The following is a 17,369-nucleotide window of genomic DNA, read 5'->3' as shown; positions in this document are numbered from 1 at the left end:
AGTCTGTGTTACCCTTTTCTGCTGAGACTGATTCGGGGAATAGTGTTCTAATTAGGGGAATAGGTTTGAACACTCTGTCAGTTCCATTGCATAAACTGATGTTGGATTGTGGGCTGGTGAAGGGTGAAGTTGTTGTGGGGGTGCGTCCTTCGTTGCCTATTGAGGGTATCGACGTTATCCTTGGGAATAACTTGGCAGGTGAGCGTGTATGGCCAGTCGTGTTTCCATCTCTAGTGGTTTCCACTAAGCCGTCAATTGTTGGGATTCCTGATGAGAGTGTACAGAGTTTCCCAGAGGTGTTCTCTGCGTGTGCAGTGACACGTTCTATGAGCCGTGGCGAACTAGTCACTGCGCCGACTAATGATAATAATACAAAGTATGTCACTGTCTTCCCTGTTATCCCGTTATCTGTAACCCGCTCAGATCTAATCAATGCTCAACGGGATGACCCCACGTTGGAAGAGTTGCGTGATCAAATTGTGCCTATAGAACAGTTGGGAGATGTCGCCCATGGCTATTTTCTCCAAGAGGATGTCCTGATGAGAAAGTGGGTGTCTCATGATAGTGTTTTTCTGGGGGAGGCAATTAGTCAAGTTGTTGTACCAGTTAAGCTTCGTGAGTTGGTGTTGGAAACTTCTCACAGCGACGTTGCTGGACATATGGGGGTGAGGAAAACCTACAATCGCATATTAAGACATTTCTTTTGGCCTAGATTAAAGAGGGATGTTTCTGATTTTATCAAAACTTGTCACACATGTCAATTAACTGGTAAGCCTAATCAAGTTATTAAACCAGTACCATTGTTTCCTATTCCTGTACTCAGCCAACCTTTTGAGTATCTGATTATTGACTGTGTGGGTCCTCTGCCTCGTTCTAAAAAGGGTAGCAGTTACCTGTTCACTGTGATGTGTCAGACCACTAGGTTTCCTGCTGCCTATCCTCTCCGATCTATCACGACTAAATCGGTGTTAAAAGCTTTGACTCAGTTTCTCTCATTGTTTGGAATCCCTAAGGTCATTCAGAGTGATCAAGGATCTAATTTTACCTCTAATCTGTTTGGTCAGGTTCTTCAACAGCTCCATATTAAACACCATGTGTCTAGCGCCTATCACGCGCAAAGTCAAGGAGCACTGGAACGTTTCCATCAAACACTTAAGTCTTTGTTGAGAGCTTATTGTACTGAGATGGATAAGGATTGGGAGGAGGGGTTGCCTTGGTTACTGTTAGCCGCTAGGGAAGTTTCACAGGAGAGCACAGGTTTCAGTCCAAATGACCTTGTGTTTGGACATAGGGTGCGTGGACTTTTATCTGTTCTCCAGGATGACTGGAAGTCTCCCGAGCCTCCTCAGTCCCTGTGTTCGTATGTGTGTGATTTCCGGCGACGGCTGTATGCCGCTGGTGAAATGGCTAAAGAGAAGTTATCATCTTCACAGGAGAGGATGAAGGGCATATTTGATCGCCGAACTGAGCCTCGTCACTTTAGTCCAGGTGACCAGGTTCTTGCTCTGCTGCCAATTGTTGGTTCTCCTTTTCAAGCCAAATTTCAAGGTCCATATACAGTGGTGCGCCAGTACACTGAGCAAAATTATCTAGTTGCCACTCCAGAACGGAGGAAAGCACACCAGCTGTGCCATGTAAATCTGTTAAAACCCTATTATGCACGTTCCTCTGAGACTGAACAGTGGGATTCTACAGAGGACGGTAAACCTGTTCTTTTGGCTGATACCGTTGTTTCCTTGGGTTCTTGTCGTGCTAGACCTGTGCATGAGGAGGAAGATGTTCCTGGTCCTGACGATTGTATATTGCAGGGTAGATTGAAAAATTCAGAAACACTGGATATTTTAGACAGTCTTCTCACTCACCTACCTGTTGATGAGCGGAAAGAGATGGTTGGTCTGATTCAGAGATTTCCAGGTTTATTTTCTGATACACCTACACGTACAAACTTAATAGAACATGATATTGACATTGGAGGTGCTGACCCCATTCGTCAGCGGTTCTATAGAGTTTCTTCAGAGAAACTACGTTGTCTGGATGCTGAGGTCAAGTACATGCTGGAGAGTAAGATAGCAGAGCCTTCTTTCTCCAGTTGGGCTTCTCCCTGTATCTTGGTCAGTAAACCGGATGGAACAAACCGTTTTGTACGGACTACCGTAAGGTAAACAGTGTCACAGAGCCAGATTCATTTCCTCTTCCTCGGACGGAGGCCTGTGTCAATTTGGGACGCGGAGGCCTGTGTCAATTTGGGACGCGGAGGCCTGTGTCAATTTGGGACGCGGAGGCCTGTGTCAATTTGGGACGCGGAGGCCTGTGTCAATTTGGGACGCGGAGGCCTGTGTCAATTTGGGACGCGGAGGCCTGTGTCAATTTGGGACGCGGAGGCCGATGTCAATTTGGAACGCGGGAGGCTGGTATGTTGTTCCGGGGTCCTTGTTGGTCCCCGGTTTTATGGGGGGAATGTGAGTCTGCCGTATTCTGTCTTTGTTCTTGTTTCCTTATTAGGATGCCGGTGGGCGGAGTTGAGAGGGTCGTCAGCTACATGGGAAACACCTGGGCCAGGTGTCTCCCAGGATAAATAGACCTCTTCCACATTCATGGAGGAGACTCTCTCCATGCAGACACCTGTTGTAGATTGTGGTGTGGTTCTTGGTGGCCTTTTGTTTGTTTGCTTTGGCACCTTTCAACACCCTGCATTATCACATTCATGCATGCAAAACACTCACTTACACTACGGACTACTGATTACACACACCATTGGATATTTTCCTTAGTTGCTTTAGTTAATAAATATATCTTTTGTTACTCCTTATCTCCACGTTGTCTCCCTTTGTTACGGGCTTTGAGCCGGTTCGTGACAAAACCTACAGAAACCGCATTCCAGAGCATGAGTTAATGTTCTATATGGTACCGGGGAGAGATGACCCCAGGGCCAGAACCTGGTCTCTACACAAAGAGTACTGTTTTTAATAATAATAATAATAATAATAATAGCGACTTACAGTCATGTGTGCATACATTCTACGTATGGGTGGTCCCGGGAATCGAACCCACTACATGAGATTCTGTCTGCTGTTAATTCTAAGTATCTTTCATACAAATCTTAACCTTGTTACCCGTTCTATACGTCTATTGTTGGTCATGTAGGTTGAAAGGTGTGTATCTTTGTACTTTTGTCTCGTGGCTCTCAACAAATCATCTGGGAGTGATTTGTCGACCAGCCATCATTATCGTAGAGCACTCAATTGATCCACTTTATATGTGTAAGTTGTATTGACCTGCTCCCTTATTAATAAGTGAATACAGATTTAGTTTAAGAATAAATCTGACTTGTGTGATAAGTTTGTCTCATTTGATATTAAAGAAATTAACCACATTTGGCGATTGGGATGTGAATCTTCACTTGGTGACCGCTCCTGACGACCTGGGTAAATGGAACACGAGGGATCCCTCAAACTTGGAATTTCAGTAGACCACACTTTGGGAACGGAGCAGATGGACCCACCTTTGATCTGAGAGGCAGCGAGCCGCGAGTGGATACCACATCTCAAACGTAGTCTAAAAAAGAAAAAGGTAAGAGAAGCAAGTAGAGTTTTTATAAAAGCCTCATAGGCTTTTGAGTGTGTATTCCTGTGTGAGGTGGGCACCTTGGAGGTGTAAACAGGGGCGAGGCAATAGGCTCTGAGTGTGTTCCTGAGTGAGGGGTGAGGGGACACATTGGAGGTGTGAAGAGGGCCGAGCCAGCTATCTATGTGAACTGGATGAAAACTAGAATCTGTGTTTACTAGTTAAGACCATGTATGATATAGTATAAGCTAGTAAGGTATAAGATAGTAAGGTGCACCTGTAATTATTCTCAGTATGAGAGGAGTTGCTAGATTTATTAATTAACCCTTTTTCCGCAAAGTTAAGAGTGAACCAAGGTGGCTGAATAGCTCTTGATGTTGAAGAAGCGTCCCGTCCACTAGATTATACGTCACAGTGGCAGAATCACCTGAAAGACGCCACATCGCACAACTCCCTTTGAAACCGGGTGACGTGGCATCAGAAACATTTATTTTAGTGTAAAAATGTACTACAAAGTGCAGCTAAATATAATAACTTTGGTCATACCCACTCAGCACGTGACGGCCTAGGACGTCGAATTATGGGCGATATCAGGTCTGTCTGTTCTGGCTGCTATTTCGCCCCAAAATAGTCATCCCAAATGGGGCTGTGTATAAGTATGTAAATGTCTCTCGGACCAGGTCACTTTTATCAATATACACTCTAAAAAGTAAAGGTTCCTGGAGTATCCTTTAGGGCACATATGTCAGAGTCAAGGCCCGCGGGCCACATCCGGCCCGCGAGAAGGTTTTTTACGGCCCCTGGGATGATCTTGATTTATTATTAGAACCGGCCCGCAGACCGCAGCAAGCCGGCAGCCCGCAGATCTTTTACACGCACCAATACTACATTTCCCACAATGCAACGGTGACGCACCGAGCAGTAGGCTGCTTCATTTCAATATTTATTGGCACAGCAGTTGTCAGCATCACAGTAAAATTAACTTTCAGATACCCATCAAAAATGGCAAAACGGAAGGTGGACACTGAGAACCGGGGGGTTTCAAACAAGGTGGGAGTCGGAGTATTTGTTCACGGAGGTAGCTGGAAAACCTGTGTGTCTTCTGTGTGGAGAAAGTGTGGCGGTACTGAAAGAGTATAATCTGAGACGACATTATGAAACGAAACACGCGGACAACAACAAGAATATGGACATGGAACAAAGGCTACAAAAGGCAGAGGAATTAAAACGAGGCCTCAAATCTCGACAGGCTCTGTTCAAAAAAGCCAAATCACAAGGCCAGGCTGCTGTCAAGGCCAGTTTTATTTTGGCAGAAGAGATCGCTAAATCAGCCCGGCCATTTACGGAGGGGGATTTCATCAAAAACTGCATGATTAAAGTTTGTGACGAAGTTTGCCCAGAAAAAGGCAACTCTTTTTAAATGTGAGTCTGAGCAGAAACACCATTGCCGAGAGAGTAGACCAGTTGTCCATCAATCTAAAAGAGCAGCTTGTGAAAAAGGGAAAAGATTTCATTGCATATTCCTTGGCTGTGGATGAGAGCACCGACATTTCTGACATTGCCCAGTTGTCAATTTTCATCCGCGGAGTGGACTCCAGCCTAAGCGTGACAGAGGAGTTTTTGGCTTTACGTCCTATGCATGGCACAACTACGGGGCATGATTTGTATGAAGAGGTGTCAAGATGTGTAAATGAGATGGAGCTGCCTTGGGAAAAACTCGTGGGTTTGACAACCGACGGAGCACCTGCGATGTGTGGACACAGGAGCGGACTGGTGGCAAAGATACGGGAAAAGATGCAAGAGGAAAACGCGACAGGTGAGCTGACAGCTTATCATTGTATCATACACCAGGAAGCGTTGTGCGGTAAAGCCTTGAAAATGGAGCATGTAATGAGCATCATCACGCGCACAGTTAACTTTATCAGAGCCAAAGGTTTGAATCACTGCCAGTTCAAGGCATTTCTGACGGAGTTAGAAACGGAGCATGGTGATTTGCCTTATCACACAGAGGTGCGATGGCTAAGCCAGGGAAAGGTGCTTCAAAGATGTTTCGAGCTTCGTGAGGAGATTTGTCTGTTCTTGGACAGCAAAGGGAAAGACACAACACAACTCCGAGACGAAATGTTTCTGTGTGAAATGGCTTTTCTGTGTGACATTACGAGTCATCTGAATGCAATGAACTTGCAGCTGCAGGGTCGGGATCGTGTCATCTCTGATATGTACAGTACAGTGAAGGCATTTAAAACCAAACTGACTCTGTGGGAGACGCAGATGCGGAAAGAAAATTTGAGCCACTTTCCCAGCTGCCAGACCATGAAAGAGAAGCTCTCTACCAGTGCGTTCCCGAGCGCACAGTTGGCTGATAAAATAGGTATGCTTGCCGCTGACTTTCGACGCCGATTTGCTGACTTTGAAGCACAAAAAAGCAGGTTGGAACTGCTCGGTAACCCATTTGCTGTTGACGTGGAAAGCTCACCACCAAACCTCCAAATGGAGTTGATTGACCTCCAATGCAATGATGCACTGAGGGCAAAATATGCGGCAGTGGGTGCTGCGGAGTTCGCCCGTTTCCTCCCCGACACAATGCCCCAGCTGCGCATCCAGGCTGCTCAAACGTTGTCTATGTTTGGCAGCACATACACATGATGAACTTGAACAAAACATCACACAGAAGTCGACTTACTGCTGAACACCTCCACTCAATTCTGAGGATTTCCTCAGCTCAGAGCCTTACCCCGAACATTGATGAACTTGTGGAAAAGATGGGACACCACCAAGTATCACCCTCAACCTCAAACAAGTGAACATTACTGTGCAATCACATATTTAGAGTTTTTACTCAGTTCAAGTTTAAAAGTTAAAGTTTAATATTTGTTTTCACTGCATGTTACTTCTCCTTAAACAAAGTGTTGTTTTTGATTAATAGATTTTTGCACTTTATTTTATTGTATTTCAATCCAATTATATTTTAAAAATATTTCAGTTGAGTGGATGATAGAAAATTGCTATTATTGTTTTTTTCTTTGAAGTAAATTTAGCCCACTTTTGCTAAAATAGAAAATATAGGCTACTGATGGTGCCTTGAATACCGGTTTCTTTCATTTAATGTTCATGTTATGGGGATTTTTATATAAAGGAAATTTGTCTTTTGTGTCTGTTGAAAATTAAAGATTACTGACAGAGCCATAAGAAAATATTGCTTTATTTATCTGATCATATTGGAATATATTTGTTAGGTTTTCAGTAGGTTCAATTAGGTTCACTAGACTATATGCGTCATTTAAAAAAAATTCAATGAACATTCGAACAGTCCGGCCCTCGGCTTGTAGCTAAATTTTTTATTTGGCCCTCCGTCCATTTGACTTTGACACCCCTGCTTTAGGGGTTCTTCAAATTGAAACTGGGGGGGAACCCCTAAAAGTTATTTGAAGAAACCCTTATCATGGTTCCTCAAATAAACTTTTGGGGTTCATTTTTTAACTCCCTCCATTATAAAAACATATTTTAATAATAACAGTATTGGCAATGTTGATTTAAATAATTCATTGTTTATTTACTGGCACCACAAATATGAATTAATATTTACAAAACAACTTACCAAACAAAACACATTACAAAATTACAACATTTCTGTAGACATGTCAGACCATAATAAGTAAAACATTTACTTTGTATAGTGCTTTTCATGACACAAAAAAAAAATCACAAATAATAATGTACAATAAAAACAACATGCATTAAAAATGAATCATTGGTAAACTAACAATATTGTAGACTTGATGCTAAATACAGATTTTTCAGCTTTAGTGTGTATATTGTATCCACTTAGTTATGTTAGGAAGTTTGCCATCTTTATGACCGGCCCTGGTAACTTCACCCCAACTTCTCTTATCCCCAGAACAGTCACTTAACAACATAAGTGTTTTTCTGATATTTTGGGGAAATTTAGGGGAAATGTAATACAGCCCTAGCAGAGCCCCAAGTCCCATGGGGACGTCCTCGAGGGCATGGATGTTCTCCACATCAAAGGTCAGCGGGATTTTGGGTTTCCGCCGATGTGCAGTAAAGGAGTGAAGAGCGGTGAAATCTGTGTCAACAAAAGTAAGAAAAGATTAATACACATACAATTAACAAAGACCATAAATGTTCATGATTGGTTCATAGGCATACCTTGTCACGGACATAAAGGCCACTTGGGTCCACATTGAAGAGGTAGGGCAAGAGCAGAATCGCTGCTGTGGTGTCCAGTCCTAGTAAAGTTAAGCAATGATCTTACTACACTTGCTATTTTTATTACAAAATACATTTGAGAAAGGGAAGGAATAAGAGCAAATACCTCTTCTGTATTGTCCTTCAGGGACTGTCAAGATAGCAGGATGATGTCCTCACCCCTGCCTCACCTCTATCTCTGATAGTCCTTGAATTCTCTTTTTGTCTATATCCATTCCATGGACTTGATTCATTTTTGAGAAGATCTGAAAAGATCATTTGCACACATTTGTATGCTACTATATTTCAGTTTGTATTGACTGCTATGCGGGTTAAATGTACACTTCAAATGCAGCTTTCCTACAACATATATGTACCTTCTTCTTGATCCCAATTGCATTGTGTCCATGTTCTGTCCTATAAGAATTTCAAAGGAAGAGAAAATGTGTCAAAGAATAGTCTTAAAGCATTAAAACATATATATATATATATTATATAAATATTGAAAGATGAATGGCATCGACATACAATTTAATGCAAAATAGAAAGCACTAGCCAATACAGTACTGCCATACAGTAACAGTACTGCCATACATACAGGCCTGATATCTTTGTACACAAATTGTTCAATATTTTATCAGGCAGACTTGAAAGATTATACGCAACATTTTTCTGCGTGGCTTTACTGTGTTTGGATTCTGAAGGGAATTTATAGAAAAGAGGTAGTCTAGACACTATTAATACCATTATGCATTTGAATCCCATCAACCGCTTCCATCTAAGATATTAATTTCCCTCCACAAGGGGACGTCCATGTAACGTTTCCAAAATGGGATACTATTGTCCATGTAACGTTTCCAAAATGGGAGAGTATTGTCCATGTAACGTTATGCCCCCTTGTGAGTTAATAGTATTGCATGCTGTAGCAGGCTATATAAAGAGGAAGACCTCCATTGACTAGAAGAAAAAAATACAATTACAAAAAAAAGCCTTGCTTGACCACACCCTCCTTCCTTGCTCCTGGCCTGCAGAGAGCAGAGGCTCTGAGCTGTCCGATCAGGTCCATTGTCTACTACTTGACGATTCAGTTCGTTGTAACATCTCGTCTGGACAGTGTAGCTCCCTTCAGTAACCACGAGCACAACTGTTCCCTGATTTTAACTGGCGGCTTTATTCTGTAGTTTTAGTCAGAATTATCACCTTCCGTGAGAACTATAAAGTAAATGAAAAATACAGTTAAGCACACTCTTACAACCTTATCTTACGAGTGACTTATTAGCCTGGTATAACTCTGAAAGTGCTTACATACATAACAGTTTAACCGGCGTTATAACGGGTTCAGATTAAACACATGAATAAAGGAAAAAAATACCTCATTGGCTGCTTATTACAGAAGGGAGGAAACTTCACACGTATTATCCCTGGCATGAATTCACACTTCATCGTAACATACACTCTTCAACCGATGACATGAAAACTTAGTTAACGCAGCGCAGGATTGCCTTCCCTCCAAAAGTGTGTTGCTACAATAAGGATCCCCGTTACAACAGTATTAGCTACGTAGTTCCGCTTGTATTATAATTTCCCCCGCACAGCGGACACGTAAACAATTCAAACAAAAGACAACGACATAACCTGTAAGTCTAACTGTCATTTACAGACAGGTCACCGTCCTTAGTTAGTTAGTTAGTTAACGTTAGCTACTTCATTATCACAATAGTGAGAACTGCTCTAGATTGGAAATGTACGTTAATGACTGTAAAGCCATGTTGGCTTTATGGAAACGATATACAATATATGGGAAAGAATATAGTTGAGGGAAATAATCCAAACCTAGTTGTGCCTAGTTAGGACATAACGTTATCTAGCTAGATAACGGTACTGTACTGTGTAGCTCATACTACGCCGACGGTCAAACCCGGCTTTCTAATATTTACGGTAATTAACTACAGTAAAGTTGTGGAAGACAATTCACAGAAAACCATCATTGTCTTCGTTATTCATTATTAGTATGTTATATTACTATATATGAATTATTTCGAGACATATTCAGAGCCAAACATCAACCCAACTTAACCTTTTTAATAACTGTTGTCGCATCCAAACTTGTCACCATCGTTTTCAGTTGAAATTGCGATGTTCCCGGAAGAAGTCCAGCAACAACGGAGGTTCCTCGATGAACCCACCTTCCAACAAGTTCTTTGAAGAACCTTTTGGGGCTGTTTTTCATTTACCAAGAACCCTACGGTTCTTAGGGGATCTGAGAACAACTCCAGTTGAACCCTTAATTTTTAGTTTACGTAGGCTCTATTTACTCTGATTCAAAACATGATGATTAGCATCAACGATCAAGTCAGCTGCTGCTGCTCCAATACAGTGTGAGGTGAGACCTTAAACCGATGTTGAACTGCGCAGTCAGCTGCTGCTCCAATACAGTATGAGGTGAGAAGGTGAACTGATGTTGAACTGGACAGTCAGCTGCGGCTGCTCCAATACAGTATGAACACACAACACTATGTGTGGAGAACAAAAGGCACAGCACACCAACATCAAAACCTCATCCCAACTGTAAAGTATGGTGGAGGGAGCATCATGGTTTGGGGCTGCTTTGCTGCCTCAGGGCCAGGACAGCTTGCTAACAGCGACGGAAAAATTAATTCCCAAGTATATCAAGACATTTTGCAGGAGAATGTTAGTCTGTCTGTCCACCAGTTGAAGCTCAACAGAGGTTGGGTGATGCAACAGGACAACGACTCAAAACACAGAAGTAAATCAACAACAGAATGTATATAGTCTGTCATTGTTGGTATTGAAAAGCATACTGCACATTGTGGTGGAAATTCTAACCAATCAGGAGAGACTTTGTAATTTCTTCAAACAATCAACCTTTATTTGATAAGAATTGCAATAATGTAGCTGGTCAGCCCTACACTCTGAGGTGGAAGGCAGAGAGCTCAATGACACAATTGAGTTCAGAAGCCTTATATAGTCAAACTATCTTGTGCATATAGAAAACACATGATCTTGGTATGTGTCCGTGTGTGGAGAACGAGACACAGACTAACTGTGAATTGGTCGTCTCGTTCTGTAGCAACAGCTAGTTATTCTAGTTTTCCAGTGAGGTGTCAGAACAACAGGAAATCACCCTAGACATAGTTCCTCTGAAGTAGATCAACGGTTCCCTGAATTGGGCCAAGCGCCTTTGGCCTGTCTGTCCAGAGGGTGTGTGGTTGCACACCCACACAAATATGCACGTAAATATCTCAACCTTAAAGAGATCCTTGAACACATTAGATGTCATAAACTTAAAGTGGTTATCATAGATTTTCCTTCACAACATTGATAAATCAGATCCAGGCGGAACTGTGATGTAGTAGGGAGTTGTAGTTTCTCTAGAGATAAATCAGATTCAGACTGAAATGTGTGATGTAGTAGGGAGTTGTAGTTTCTCTAGAGATTAATCCGATCCAGACTGAAATGTGTGATGTAGTAGGGAGTTGTAGTTTCTCTAGAGATAAATCAGATCCAGGCGGAACTGTGAGATGTAGTAGGGAGTTGTAGATTCTCTAGAGATAAATCAGATCCAGACTGAAATGTGTGATGTAGTAGGGAGTTGTCGTGTTTCTAGAGATAAATCAGATCCAGACTGAACTGTGTGATGTAGTAGGGAGTTGTAGTTTCCAACAGGCCAATATTCCTCATAGTTTAGCGCATAAAATGTAATTCACTACAATGACCATAATTCATTGCCTTGTCTGTGTTTTTCTTACACCTGCTATGTAAAAGAGACAGAAGAATGCACAATGGTCATTGCTATCTGGGATCCTTGGGACATCCCTATCCTAAACCCTACCTTAACCCTTTTAAATGTTAACTTCAATGGGCTAGGAACATCCCAAGGATGTATCTCTACCTGAAAATACATGATCTAAGTGATTGATAGTTGGTATTCAGTAGTCATAAAGCCTTATTTACTTTAATGAACTACTAAAATAGTGATTTTGTCAGAGGGAATAAACAGCAGCGCTACACGTTATTCACTGACTGATTAATTCATTCTTCCATCCCTCCTCAGCCTTCCTCTCCTCTGAAAACCCAGGGAGGGTTGAGCTCAGTCAGAGAGCTGTTGAGGGACTGGTTAGGAAGAACATTTCTATAGACAGAGAGGTGAGAGGTCACACGTGGTTTAGATGGTAAATATTTATGTCCCCTTAGCGATTCATCACGTCAGCAAAAGGGAATATGTTCCATCATCTATGTTTATTTACATTAGTGCAAATTGTCCACTGATATTGTTGTAATTTCTCACCCCTTTTGGCTGTATGAAGGTTATTTTCCCCACTCATTCACCCAATCTCTTTACATTGCTTATGCATATTCAGTGGCCTGACTGCATCCAGACTGTCATAGGCCCATCCTGGTAGATCTGAATCTAATGCAGCTTATAGTGATCGCATGACAGAAGTCAGATTTAGGTGCCAGGTGTAACTGATGCCATAGATGCTCCATATCCATTACTTTGAGTGTTTTTATATACTAGAATGACTGAATGTGTTTATTTCTGTGTTGCAGTGGCAGTCAAGAAATGGAACGGCAAGGCCACAAAACATGACATAAGCAGTGCTGTGGGAGACCACCTCAAGCCCCAGGTAGAGCCAGGGGTGGTGTTTACCACTCCACCACGCCTTCAGCAGGCTTGAAAAGTTGGATTGATCCGTTTGATCCACTTGTTTGTTTCTGTTTCCTGTAGTTTAATCCTTTGACATGGGATTGATACTGATTTTCATACTAAGAGGGACCAAGAGTCTTTCGATTGGTCGGTCATTGGGTTCATATACAGTGGGGAGAACAAGTATTTGATACACTGCCGATTTTGCAAGTTTTCCTACTTACAAAGCATGTAGAGGTCTGTAATTTTTTTTATCATAGGTACACTTCAACTTTGAGAGACAAAAATCCAGAAAATCACATTGTATAATTTGTAAGTAATTCATTTGCATTTTATTGCATGACATAAGTATTTGATCACCTACCAATCAGTAAGAATTCCAGCTCTCACAGACCTGTTAGTTTTTCTTTAAGAATCCCTCCTGTTCTCCACTCATTGCCTGTATTAACTGCACCTGTTTGAACTTGAACTTGTTACCAGTATAAAAGACTGTCCACACACTCAATCAAACAGACGCCAACCTCTCCACAGTGGCCAAGTCCAGAGAGCTGTGTAAGGACATCAGTTGTGTTCGGTTTGGAGTGAGTGGTCGCATCGGCACTTCGCTCCCGCAGGTAGTATAACTTTTTCATTACATTTCATTATATTTCATTATAGCACAACGGTCTGATTTGTCTAATCTTAGCAATTTCTTCTCAGCTAGCTACATAGCCGTCTTTGTATCAAAGATAATTGCGTAATTATCGTATTTCGCCGTCCTAACGTAGTCTTCACTAGCCAGCTAGCTAACGTCCACTGATTAGCTGCACTGGAGAAACTATTACACTCAACTGAACGACTTGATTAGTGTAGTGTTAGCTAGCTACATAGCTGTCTTTGCTGTCTTCGTATCTTCGTATCCAAGATAATTGTGTTGTTTAGGTTTAGAGTGTGTAGTCTTAGAGTGATTATCTTAATTTACAGAGGTTAGCTAGCCAGCTATTTGTCGTCCTTAACGTAGGAGACTCTGCTAGCTAGCCAACGTCTTCTGAATAGAACTCAACAACCCGGTCACATTCACAGGTAGTATCACATTTTCACTTCATTTCATTACAGTACAACGGTTTGATTTGTTTGTTCGTAGCTAGCTACATAGCTAGCTACATAGCCGTCTTTGTATCAAAGATAATTGTGTAGTCTAGAGCGATTTTCTAGGTTAGCTAGCCAGCTATTGTCGTTCTTTTAACGCAACGTAACGTAAACAACACTACTAGCTAGCCAGCTAGCCCCCGAATAGCAGCACTGTCGAAACTATTACATTCAACGGAACGACTTGATTAGTGTAGTGTCAACAACGCACCCACTGCCAGCTAGCCTACTTCAGCAGTACTGTATCATTTTAATAATTTTAGTCAATATGATTCTTGCTACGTAGCTTAACTTTCTGAACATTCGAGACGTGTAGTCCACTTGTCATTCCAATCTCCTTTGCATTAGCGTAGCCTCTTCTGTAGCCTGTCGACTATGTGTCTGTTTATCCCTGTTCTCTTCTCTCTGCACAGACCATACAAACGCTCCACACCGCGTGGCCGCGGCCACCCTAATCTGGTGGTCCCAGCGCGCACGACCCACGTGGAGTTCCAGGTCTCCGGTAGCCTCTGGAACTGCCAATCTGCGGTCAACAAGGAAACATGGATCACCACAGACAACACTGCTACTCCTACTGCTCTCTCTTCGTCCGCCCACGTGTTCTCGCACACCCCGAGAGCTTCTGGTCAGCGGGGTGGTGGCACCGGGATCCTCATCTCTCCCAAGTGGTCATTCTCTCTTTCTCCCCTTACCCATCTGTCTATCGCCTCCTTTGAATTTCATGCTGTCACAGTTACCAGCCCTTTCAAGCTTAACATCCTTATCATTTATCGCCCTCCAGGTTCCCTCGGAGAGTTCATCAATGAGCTTGATGCCTTGATAAGCTCCTTTCCTGAGGACGGCTCACCTCTCACAGTTCTGGGCGACTTTAACCTCCCCACATCTACCTTTGACTCTTTCCTCTCTGCCTCCTTCTTTCCACTCCTCTCCTCTTTTGACCTCACCCTCTCACCTTCCCCCCTACTCACAAGGCAGGCAATACGCTCGACCTCATCTTTACTAGATGCTGTTCTTCCACTAACCTCATTGCAACTCCCCTCCAAGTCTCCGACCACTACCTTGTATCCTTTTCCCTCTCGCTCTCATCCAACACCTCCCACACTGCCCCTACTCGGATGGTATCGCGCCATCCCAACCTTCGCTCTCTCTCCCCCGCTACTCTCTCCTCTTCCATCCTATCATCTCTTCCCTCCGCTCAAACCTTCTCCAACCTATCTCCTGATTCTGCCTCCTCAACCCTCCTCTCCTCCCTCTCTGCATCCTTTGACTCTCTATGTCCCCTATCCTCCAGGCCGGCTCGGTCCTCCCCTCCCGCTCCGTGGCTCGATGACTCATTGCGAGCTCACAGAACAGGGCTCCGGGCAGCCGAGCGGAAATGGAGGAAAACTCGCCTCCCTGCGGACCTGGCATCCTTTCACTCCCTCCTCTCTACATTTTCCTCCTCTGTCTCTGCTGCTAAAGCCACTTTCTACCACGCTAAATTCCAAGCATCTGCCTCTAACCCTAGGAAGCTCTTTGCCACCTTCTCCTCCCTCCTGAATCCTCCCCCCTCCCTCTCTGCAGATGACTTCGTCAACCATTTTGAAAAGAAGGTTGACGACATCCGATCCTCGTTTGCTAAGTCAAACGACACCGCTGGTTCTGCTGACACTGCCCTACCCTGTGCTCTGACCTCTTTCTCCCCTCTCTCTCCAGATGAAATCTCGCGTCTTGTGACAGCCGGCCGCCCAACAACCTGCCCGCTTGACCCTATCCCCTCCTCTCTTCTCCAGACCATTTCCGGAGACCTTCTCCCTTACCTCACCTCGCTCATCAACTCATCCCTGACCGCTGGCTACGTCCCTTCCGTCTTCAAGAGAGCGAGAGTTGCACCCCTTCTGAAAAAACCTACACTCGATCCCTCCGATGTCAACAATTACAGACCAGTATCCCTTCTTTCTTTTCTCTCCAAAACTCTTGAACGTGCCGTCCTTGGCCAGCTCTCCCGCTATCTCTCTCTGAATGACCTTCATGATCCAAATCAGTCAGGTTTCAAGACTAGTCATTCAACTGAGACTGCTCTCCTCTGTATCATGGAGGCGCTCCGCACTGCTAAAGCTAACTCTCTCTCCTCTGCTCTCATCCTTCTAGATCTATCGGCTGCCTTCGATACTGTGAACCATCAGATCCTCCTCTCCACCCTCTCCGAGTTGGGCATCTCCGGCGCGGCCCACGCTTGGATTGCGTCCTACCTGACAGGTCGCTCCTACCAGGTGGCGTGGCGAGAATCTGTCTCCTCACCACGCGCTCTCACCACTGGTGTCCCCCAGGCTCTGTTCTAGGCCCTCTCCTATTCTCGCTATACACCAAGTCACTTGGCTCTGTCATAACCTCACATGGTCTCTCCTATCATTGCTATGCAGACGACACACAATTAATCTTCTCCTTTCCCCCTTCTGATGACCAGGTGGCGAATCGCATCTCTGCATGTCTGGCAGACATATCAGTGTGGATGACGGATCATCACCTCAAGCTGAACCTCGGCAAGACGGAGCTGCTCTTCCTCCCGGGGAAGGACTGCCCGTTCCATGATCTCGCCATCACGGTTGACAACTCCATTGTGTCCTCCTCCCAGAGCGCTAAGAACCTTGGCGTGATCCTGGACAACACCCTGTCGTTCTCAACCAACATCAAGGCGGTGGCCCGTTCCTGTAGGTTCATGCTCTACAACATCCGCAGAGTACGACCCTGCCTCACACAGGAAGCGGCGCAGGTCCTAATCCAGGCACTTGTCATCTTCCGTCTGGATTACTGCAACTCGCTGTTGGCTGGGCTCCCTGCCTGTGCCATTAAACCCCTTCAACTCATCCAGAACGCCGCAGCCCGTCTGGTGTTCAACCTTCCCAAGTTCTCTCATGTCACCCCGCTTCTCCCTTCTCTCCACTGGCTTCCAGTTGAAGCTCGCATCCGCTACAAGACCATGGTGCTTGCCTACGGAGCTGTGAGGGGAACGGCACCTCAGTACCTCCAGGCTCTGATCAGGCCCTACACCCAAACAAGGGCACTGCGTTCATCCACCTCTGGCCTGCTCGCCTCCCTACCACTGAGGAAGTACAGCTCCCACTCAGCCCAGTCAAAACTGTTCGCTGCTCTGGCCCCCCCAATGGTGGAACAAACTCCCTCACGAAGCCAGGACAGCGGAGTCAATCACCACCTTCCGGAGACACCTGAAACCCCACCTCTTTAAGGAATACCTAGGATAGGATAAGTATCCCTCTCACCCCCCCCCCCCCCCCTTTAAGATTTAGATGCACTATTGTAAAGTGACTGTTCCACTGGATGTCATAAGGTGAATGCACCAATTTGTAAGTCTGCTAAATGACTTAAATGTAATGTAATGGACATCAGGGATAAAATTGTAGACCTGCACAAGGCTGGGATGGGCTACAGGACAATAGGCAAGCAGCTTGGTGAGAAGGCAACAACTGTTGGTGCAATTATTCGAAAATGGAAGAAGTTCAAGATGACGGTCAATCACCCTCGTTCTGGGGCTCCATGCAAGATCTCACCTCGTGAGGCATCAGTGATCATGAGGAAGGTGAGGGATCAGCCCAGAACTATCTGGTCAATGACCTGAAGAGACTTGGGACCACAGTCTAAAAAAAACATTAGTAACACACTACGCTGTCATGGATTAAAATCCTGCAGCGCACGCAAGGTCCCCCTGCTCAAGCCAGCGCATGTCCAGGCCCATCTGAAGTTTGCCAATGACCATCTGGATGATCCAGAGGAGGAATGGGAGAAGGTCATGTGGTCTGAT

General features: G+C 44.3%; 2 long non-coding RNA genes across 4 annotated transcripts; one reads left to right on the top strand and one right to left on the bottom strand.

The window, feature by feature from the left end:
• Window positions 1-7,125: 7,125 nt before the first annotated feature.
• Window positions 7,126-9,199, bottom strand: LOC124018198. 3 transcript variants are annotated; one of them, XR_006835585.1, is made up of 6 exons: window positions 9,146-9,181; window positions 8,518-8,985; window positions 8,151-8,190; window positions 7,901-8,039; window positions 7,735-7,814; window positions 7,126-7,651 (listed from the first exon to the last, which is right to left on the bottom strand). It is a non-coding gene; the product is annotated as an uncharacterized LOC124018198 (long non-coding RNA). The 3 variants fall into 3 exon arrangements; XR_006835586.1 differs by having other exon boundaries at window positions 8,754-8,985; XR_006835587.1 differs by lacking the exon at window positions 8,518-8,985 and having other exon boundaries at window positions 9,146-9,199.
• A 151-nt stretch (window positions 9,200-9,350) lies between these two features.
• Window positions 9,351-12,635, top strand: LOC124018202. Its single transcript, XR_006835590.1, has 3 exons — window positions 9,351-9,410; window positions 11,849-11,940; window positions 12,346-12,635. It is a non-coding gene; the product is annotated as an uncharacterized LOC124018202 (long non-coding RNA).
• The last annotated feature ends 4,734 nt before the right edge of the window (window positions 12,636-17,369 follow it).

This window comes from Oncorhynchus gorbuscha, unplaced genomic scaffold (genome assembly GCF_021184085.1).
Source record: "Oncorhynchus gorbuscha isolate QuinsamMale2020 ecotype Even-year unplaced genomic scaffold, OgorEven_v1.0 Un_scaffold_428, whole genome shotgun sequence".
In the NCBI taxonomy this organism is placed as follows: domain Eukaryota; kingdom Metazoa; phylum Chordata; class Actinopteri; order Salmoniformes; family Salmonidae; genus Oncorhynchus; species Oncorhynchus gorbuscha.
Note: the sequence above shows the minus strand (reverse complement) of the source record. Positions and strands in the feature narration are given on the sequence as shown.